The sequence below is a fragment of the Notothenia rossii genome (assembly GCF_949606895.1).
Source record: "Notothenia rossii genome assembly, chromosome: 5".
Taxonomy (NCBI): domain Eukaryota; kingdom Metazoa; phylum Chordata; class Actinopteri; order Perciformes; family Nototheniidae; genus Notothenia; species Notothenia rossii.
In genome coordinates this window covers 69,275,443-69,281,386 of record NC_136903.1, presented here as the reverse complement: position 1 = coordinate 69,281,386, position 5,944 = coordinate 69,275,443, and positions in this window count along the sequence as shown.

Genomic DNA, 5,944 nt, shown 5'->3' with positions numbered 1-5,944 from the left:
GCAGATTTGACTTATTTGAGAAGAGTGTAATTAAACGTTTTTTTTGCTTTTATTTAAATGTTTGGAAACTTGTACGAAACAAAAATTAGGAACTTGTTGGGAAATGTAAATTATTTATTATAGAGAAGATATTACTGTACAACTAGCAAATTCAAACCGGATCTTTTATCCTTTTTCTGATTCACCTTACTGTAGTGTGGTCTGTTGGTTTTTGTGTATGTAAATAGTCTGCAAAGGGTACATTCCCAAAGTTCAAAGACAATCCCACCCCCCTGCCTGAAACACCCCGATTGGACTCATTTATTTATTTCCGTAACATAATGACATCACTACATAACAAATTTGCTTCTGTTGCCTAGTGCTCCAGCACATTGTACCTGATAGGCTTAGTGTCAGGACATCGCTAAGCGGTTGACCAATCGAAACAGAACCGACCAGCTAACCAATCAGAGCAGACTGGGCTCTGGTTTCAGACAGAGGGTGAAAAGAGGTGCTGCAGCACTGGCATTATGAGATAAATAAAGAGCTTTTTGAACATTAAATCATGCAAACATGTCACAGTAGAGGTAGATAATACAAATATGAGCCTGAAAATGAGCACAATAGGGCCCCTTTAAGTGTATGATGCTCCTTATTGCACATCATGTTTTGCCTTACTTGTAAAGACCACTAGGTGTCAGTATAGGTACATACATGTCTCCCACATATAATGCCTGCATCCTATCACTTAGTTATATAATTTTGAATAATGTGACTATCAGGGGGAAAATAGGGCATCTTTTTCATGACATTAACGCAAACAAAGCGTGGTTAGTCAAAAAGAAAGGATGGTATGGCCATCAAACCCCACAGTCTTGCTGGTGCTGTGCACACCAAGCCCCCACCTGGATTATTTAATTTCCTCACCTGATATACAGGATTTACTGTAATCTTCTCCTCCTGGTTATTACAGTTCAAAGTGTAAGGAAAGCAGGTAGGATTTAAAAATCCAGCTACATTCAATGAATATAACATGATATATCTTCTTGAATATTAACTGGGTGAAAAAGAAGTACAATTGCACCCCTAAACATCAATGGTGGATTTTATTTTGATTTCAGCTTGAACTGCATGTTTAATCACTAACAAATCAAATCTTGTGTTTATTTACCAATAATTGCAACTGTGAATATACTTTGAAAAAACTAAAGGCATCATTCCTCCTAAAACTGTATTGGGGCAATGAGACACCTCAGAGCTTTTGTACATGTCTGGTATGACCAGAAATCTAGCTTACATTGAAACACAATGCACATCTTACATTTTTTACCTGGCCACAGAGGCAGCAGCTCATCAAAGTGATAGAGTCTCGCTTTGAGTTGATATTTCTTAATTATTTATCAATGGGTGCCTATACTGCCTATAAGGGCTTGGACAATATGGATACCATCCTCCATCAAGCCATATACAGTAGGGGCTGTAGGGCTGCATTATTGATTATTTTTATTAAATATTTTCTTATCGCTTGATCTTAAAATATTAGAGAGTAAGAACAAGTCGTTAAATATGTTGTCAAGCCAAAGGATTAAAACGTACTGAATCTTCATCTACTGTTATCAAAACTGGTGCCGTTTTTAAAAGAAGTGACTATTAGTCGAAGATCGAAATAGATGATTATGTTTTACTGATGGTTTTCAGCTCTAAAATTGTGATTATTCAACATGTCAAATCATGGCTTAAAAAATACTGCAATAAATCTGAACAAAGTAATCAAATACAGCCATAATAAACAGATACAGTTGCAAGAAAAAGTATGTGAACCCTTTGGAACTTCCTGGATTTGGAATATGCATAAATTGGTCATAAAATGTGTTCTGATCTTCATCTAAGTCACAACAATAGACAAACACAGTCTGCTTAAGCTAAAACCACACAAACAATTATATGTTTTTATGTTTTTATTGAACACACCATGTAAACATTCACAGTGCAGGGTGGAACCCTTTGATTTAATAACTGGTTGACCCTCCTTTGGCATCAATAACCTCAACCAAACGTTTCCTATATATGAATATCAGACCTGCACAACGGTCAGGAGGAATTTTGGACCATTCCTCTTTACAAAACTGTTTCAGTTCAGCAATATTCTTGGGATGTCTGGTGTGAATCGCTCTCTTGAGGTCATGCCACAGCATCTCAATTGGGTTGAGGTCAGGACTCTGACTGGGCCACTCCAGAAGGCCTATTTTCTTCTGTTGAAGACATTCTGTTGTTGATTTACTTCTGTGCTTTGGGTCGTTGTTCTGTTGCATCACCCATCTTCTGTTGAGCTTCAATTGGTGGACAGACGGCCTTAAGTTCTCCAGCAAAATGTCTTGATAAACTAGAGAATTCATTTTTCCGTCGATGATGGCAATCTGTCCAGGCCCTGAGGCAGCAAAGCAGCCCCAAACCATGAGGTTCCCTCCACCATACTTCACAGTTGGGATGAGGTTTTGATGTTGGTGTGCTGTGCCTTTTTCTCTCCACACATAGCGTTGTCTGTTCCTTCCAAACAACTCAACTTTGGTTTCATCTGTCCACAGAATATTTTGCCAGTAGTGCTGTGGAACATCCAGGTGCTCTTTTGCAAACTTCAAACGTGCAGATCAGAACACATTTTATGACCAACTTATGCAGAAATCCAGGTAATTCCAAAGGGTTCACATACTTTTTCTTGCAACTGTAGATGCCTCAAACAGTAAAATGGTATGGTAAATGATATGGCACATACTGTATATTAAAATCCACCCTTCTTTATGTTATATTCTATTAGTATAACCACTTGTGTCTGAGTTTTATCAGAAGTTTAAACAACCAGCAGCCCATGAGCACAAGTCTTTTAAACTAGATTTTTCTAGAGGAGAAATTAAACTGCTGCATCATCTAAGCTCCTTATGTCTCAGAGGAACGTGTGAAGCAGAGAGGATGCTAAATGTCTGCTGCTGAGGATGGTGGACGGGGATTAGAGCGTGTGACTCACTTCTTCTTCTTGTTTTTTTTACTCTTATCATCTACACTGCAGCCTTGATCGGGCCCTTAATCCCTTTAGTGTTTGAGAAGCGGAGTAATACCAAAACACTTTTGCATTTATTATCCTCTCTGTGATATAATGCCTGCTGTCATCCTCCAGACTCCCCCGGTCTGAAGCTTCTTCAGCGTCTCCCCTCGGAAAAGCAGAAGGATGTTTTGGTACCAGGTGGGCTTGAGTCAAATCAAAGCACTCTCTTTCTGAGTCTTAGAAATGTGATCCTCATGAGTATACAGCTACTGGAGCCTGGATAAAACACGGTATCAATATCTTCATGCGTTTACTCTGTATGACCAAAAGTGAATGGACTCCCCTGTCCTCATTGTGTGCTTTGGTGTGGGGCTGGCATGATTTGGAGAGGCTACTTTGTTTCAATTTTGGAAATCTTAATGCCACAACAAACTATATGTGCTTCAAATTTTGTGGCAACAGTTTAGGAAACAACTACCTTTACCTGTTTCAACATGACAAAACCCTGTTTTACAAAAACTAACAGCAGCGTTCCTTCCAATTGGACAATAGCGTTGTTGCAGTTTCTACAATTCGGTTTTATCTTAAAGGTCACCTATTATGCTAAATCCACTTTTTCATGTATTTTATACATAAACACGTGTCCTCTCTATCTAAAGAGATTCTGAAAGTTTCAGGAAAAAACATTTGCTCACTTTTTGTCCTGATCCATTTATCTGAAAATGAGCTGATCAGATTTTGGCCACTTTATGATGTCATAACGATTGTTTGGCTTGTGTAACCATTAGCAAATCACCAAACAAGGACCACAGACGTGTCCATAAAGCCATAGCTTATACATCACAGCTTTGCCACATCTTAAAAATTACACTTATCAATGGAAAATACAAAAATAAAGAAGTCACCAAACTAAATATTGGGACATACTCTTCTTAAAGAAGACTTTCCCATCAATAGATATAACTATTGCTGGTAATAGTGTGTTAAAAGCACTAAGATTAAGCAGACCTGTGACATCACCAGCTTAATTGAAGCAGCTGAACATTAGCTGGTCACGGAAAGCTTCTCTTTCCATATCTGCTCTTGATAAGGGTTTTATAGCTAAAGACTTTAAACTGCAACAATTCCTCTGTCTCCTATAGAGTAACTTGGATACAGTTGTTTTCCTTTTCTGTTTGACTTCGGTTGGATTGTCCTCCACGTCATCAAACATCTTTGGGAAGAACCTGAGGGTCCTACCTTACTCAAGCTGTTGTTCCTGTTCTGCAGTGCGGTCCAATAATCCTGTGGAAAGACTTCCCAGTAGAGAGGAGGCTGTTATAGCTGCATATGCATGTAGAGTGAGAACTTTCACAATCACATATGAAATATCTTGAAAACTATTTGACAAGTTGCCATGATGTTCATATTCACCAGAGGATGATCTGAAGACTTTGATGGCTTTCTTCTGGTTTTGTGGGAAATTTCTCAACATCTTAAAGTGGACCTATCATGCTATATTTGAATAATATATTGTAGGGGCATAACTATATTTTTTCAAAAATACCAAACAGATCATGTATTTTAGCCATGCCTCATTTTGCTCTATTTGCTCTTTTTTAGCCCTGTTTTTGCAAGTGCTGAATCTGTGAGAAGTCTTCTTCGCTGCTTTTGTGGCAGACTACAGCACTTATTATTAGCACTTCGGGATTTGAATGCAAATATGAAGTGCTTTATAAATTAAAGCCATTATTATTATTATTATTACAGCGCCACCTACAGGCCTGGCATATGTACTACAGCGTCTCCAGCGCTTTCGAACGGCAATGGCCGTGGCTGTCTCCTCCTGATAGGTGGAGAGTTGCACATATAGGCGGAGCTCCTCGTTTCTGACGTCAGAGATATTTCAAATCTGATATTTCAGATCCGTTGCAGCCTCATTTAGACTAATTTGAGTCATCATCTGTTGCAAAGTTTGAATTTGTCCAGATCGTGTTTTGTTGACAAAATACCTGCTAAACCAATGGCATTTGCATCAACTCGCCTGTACTTCAAGACGGTAACGCCCTCTTCTTCAGTGGAACATTAATTGTTTTCCAGGTGGTGCTATTTGTCAAAAATGCCCTTTTCAGGCATCTGAATTACGTCTTCAACAGAGTTTGAGATCTTAATTGTACAATGGCGGCATAAAACGGGCAATTACTGGGATGGATGAAAACTTAAAAAGGGGCCTCAAAACAACAGCAAGCTTTGATCCATTAAAGGTCCCTGAACCTATTATAAAAGATTACATATTTCCGCTGTAATGTCATCCCCCTATCCACACACACACACACGCACACACACACACACACACACACACACACACACACACACACACACACACACACACACACACACACACACACACACACACACACACACACACACACACACACACACACACACACAAACACACACACACACACACACACACGCACACACACACACACACGCACACACACACACACACACACACACACACACACACACACACACACACACACACACACACACACACACACACACACACACACACACACACACACACTTTCTCCTCTTCCCCTCGCCAGATCAATTAACAGATTAGTGGTTGTGTGGAGTACGTGGAAGGCCTGGGCTCGGGATATCATGCGTGTCTAATGCACTTTCTGGAGAGGAGTGAACATGAGCTTCACTGTCGGGGGAATATTGTCAGTTTGGAGTGCAAGGTTACGTTTTCCCTCTGAGGATTCATCATCTGCTATTTCCTGTCTGTAATGTATTTATTTAGGTAATTATCTGATATTCTATATAATGGCAGGATTCTCTGTCCTGTTTTATTCTTTCACAGTGATGCAAAAGCTATTTTTTTAATTATGTATTTTTTCTCAAGCATTTCTAATGTGTTTTCTATGAATTATGTTA